We start from the raw sequence: 3,498 nt of genomic DNA, 5'->3' as shown, positions 1-3,498 counted from the left end.
CTTCTTCTGGCTGTATGTTTTGATCTTCTTTGTCACCACAGAAAGATTCCAAAGTCAGAGTCTGCCTTTGAGCCTGTTTTCGCTGTCTGTTCATGTTCCCAGCTAACTACTTCACCTTTGAGGACTTTTTGCCAGGGTATGACTGCTTATAGGGTAGAGAGTAATTTGTCCCAAGCTTGAGGGGCTGTGCTGTTGTTTTCAGAGTTACTTCTACATAGCAAGCTCTTTCACAGCAGTGCTTCTTCTCCACCAAGAACCACCAACCCAGACCATGACTCAGATCTAAGCAGGCTCTGCATTCCTGCTCTGATCCACCACTTAATTCCTCCCACCAGGTGGGCCTGGGGCTGGAAGCAACTGCAACTGTAGTTCTGTAGCTGCACCTCCTCCGCTGCCCTCGGGGTGGGGGCTGAACCGTGAACTCCTTTCACTCTGCCCTCTGCAGGTTTTCCCACTAACCTTCTCTGTTGTCTTTGGTGTTTGTAGGTTGAGAAGTCTGGTAACTGGCACAGCTCACTGATTCAGGGTGCTAGGGCCTGTTCCACCTGGTTCCTGGTCTGGTTGGTCTGGGCGCAGGTCACACTGGGCTCTGCTCCACTCCACTCCCAGCTCCATTTGATAGACCCTACCCAGCAACCATCCAGGTTGTCCTGGGCTAGAGCCCTCCTTCCCTCCACTATTCTGTGGGTTCTGAAGTTCTAGAATTTGTTCAGAACCATTTTTTATCAGTGTTTGGAGGGTCCTGGGGGAGAGCCCTAGGCAAGTCCCTGCTTTCCAGCCTTTCTTTCCCATTTCAAAATATTTCATGTCACCTAATTTTAATATTTTTCACTAAAGGATTGCTCTGCTGCATTCTTGTCTTGCAAAATGATTCTGATGTGTAAAAGGCTATGGCTATAGAGCAAGAGCCATGTGAATTTACTGGAAATTTACTGGGAAAAAAAAAACCAATGAGTGCATGTCTAGAGATGGAGACTATAAAATCTATCTAATTTCTGAGAAACATCACTGGAAAGTTGAATACCAGGTGATTTTGTGATTTCTGTTTCGCTTTGCTTTGCTTCTATAGATCAAGAGGGTAGTCCACTTAAGTTGTGGTATTTTGCTATGATTGGAGTACTTAAGACTGCGAATCCTTGGAGCAATTAAAATAGTGAGTATTTTAATTAAATGCCCAGAAAAATAAAGACATGCATGTAATCCAATTTAAGTAAGTATTTCTTGAACACCCACTGCTTATACAGAATATTGACTTAGAAATAAAGTTTGGATAAGACATCTTTCTTTCACACTATGACTAGTATACAGCTTTGCCAGTAGTAGCAAGTTAATGGATGTTACTGAACTTAACAAATTTAAAGACATTCCCTTTGGGAAACATGTTAAATATTGTTTATATTTTAAGTTAACAACCTTGTATGCTCATAATTGCCACCAATTTGCATACTGAGCAGTGAATCCATGATAATAGTAAGTTAAAACTACATAACCATGTAATCCTTACTGATAAGTACAATCACACTGAAATGTTCAAATGAGCCACAATTTCCTTGACTTATATATTCTCCCAAATGGTGCAGCTCCTATTTCATTCATGCTCTCCCTACCCTAAAGACTCTTGTACAGATACTCCCATAATTTTGTCATGAATGGTCTATTGATAGGACCAGGTCTGATGTAGTTTGGGGTTCTAGGAACTTCAACAACACAGTTTGGGTTGCTGGTAACCCCAAAATGCCAGGATATAGGGTGAGGCTGCCTGGAAAGAATTCAAGCACTCAGCTTTCCTGTTGGGCCAGTGTTCAGTAGGGTGCCAGCATGGGAGTCGACATCTGCCACAACAAGGACTGCAAAGTCTGGTGCAAGGAGCCCAAGAGCCCGGACATCTACCTGCAGCTGCTAATGAAGCTCTACCTGTTCCTGGACCGCAGAACCAATTTGACTTTCAACAAGATTGTCCTGAAAAGGCTGTTCATGACCCAGACCAACCAGGCTCCTTGTCCCTGTCCCGCATGATGAGGAAAATGAAACTGCCCGGCCAGGAAAACAAGACATCTATGGTTGTTGGGACTGTGACATGATGATGTGAGGATCCAGGATGTTCCCAAGCTGAAGGTCTGCTCCCTTCATGTTACCAACAATGACCAGAATTCCCTTAAGGCTGGTAGGAAGATCCTCACCTTTGACCAGGTGGCCATGAGCTCACCCAAGGTCAGGGGCACTGTCCTGCTGTCTGGTCCCTGGAAGGGCAGCCAGTTATACAGGCATTTTGGGAAGGCACCAGGCACATTAAACCATATGTCCGATCCAAGGGCCAAAAGCTTGAGCATGCCAGGGGCTGCCATGCCAGCCAAGGCTACAAAAACTTCCTCCATGTTATATTAAAGAATTTTGGACAACAACAACAAAAAAAAAAAGAATTCAAGCACTAAGCCTTTTTTCAAAGTAGCAAAGTTTATTATAATGCCGAAAGAGCTGGCAAGATTCCTAGTGAATCTGAACCTTGATGGGGGTGAAATTGATACTTATATACAAAAAAGACAATGAGAAAATCAGGATTGGATTAAGGAATGGTAAGTTGCTTGGGGTGGACCAGAGGTGGGTCAAGAGGACTGTGAAAGGGCTGTTGAGTATCTAGGTGGGCAGGGCTGGGCCAGATGCCTAGGGCGAGATGCCAGTGATCTGGGCTGCTGAAATGTGTGGAAAAATTCAGGGACTGTGCTGCTTTCAAAGAAATGGTCTTTTCCTTTTAGGGGTCCAGGTCCCATCACCCTGTCAGGTCCTTTTTACTTTATTTGGACACATTGAGGAAACCAGTAGAGCACACAGTTCGCTGTACAGTCCTCATTTTATCACGTGACTTTTTTTGGTTTTTATGCTCACACCTTTCTCTTTAGTTCCCTTTCATCAGTCCTTGTTTGTAATTAGCTGCAGCCTGCTCAAATCTACCATACGTCACTCCATTGCCCCCTATGTACGTGTATTTTCATTCTCTAGATCTTATATTCCCTGACTTTCAGATCATACAACAAAAAATCAGAAGAATATCACAATTAAAAACAGATCTGCCATATAACTATATCACTCACAGAAAATTGGTCTTCACCTTAAATTCAGTACACTTCCGAGTCAGAACTTTCCCTAAAGGTGTTTGCACAGTGAATACTGGAGCTGAACAACACTAAAGGCTTCTATTCAAAGACAGATTCTATAGTACGTACAGAAAATCATTAAACACAGGTGCTAGCAAACCATTTTTCATTTAAATAATTGCACAATTATACCACAGAAAGACAATTGTGCTGTAACTATCTAGATGGCATGCAGCAGGATATTTTAGGGAAGTTTGCTACCCTTGTATTGTTTTTCATGTTTCTCCAATGGAATTTAGGAGCAATAAAGAAAAAAAAAATGTTGTCACACAGTTCTTAGAACTGATACAAACAGACAAGTCCTTGACAAACAATTAATGAATTAAGTAATTTCCCAATTAATGCA

The 3,498-nt window shown here is 42.6% G+C and overlaps 1 pseudogene; it reads left to right on the top strand.

The window, feature by feature from the left end:
- The first annotated feature begins 1,818 nt into the window (after positions 1–1,818).
- On the top strand, positions 1,819–2,432 carry LOC118847288 (annotated as a pseudogene).
- The last annotated feature ends 1,066 nt before the right edge of the window (positions 2,433–3,498 follow it).

Source organism: Trichosurus vulpecula, chromosome 4, assembly GCF_011100635.1.
Source record: "Trichosurus vulpecula isolate mTriVul1 chromosome 4, mTriVul1.pri, whole genome shotgun sequence".
Lineage (NCBI taxonomy): Eukaryota > Metazoa > Chordata > Mammalia > Diprotodontia > Phalangeridae > Trichosurus > Trichosurus vulpecula.
Note: the sequence above shows the minus strand (reverse complement) of the source record. Positions and strands in the feature narration are given on the sequence as shown.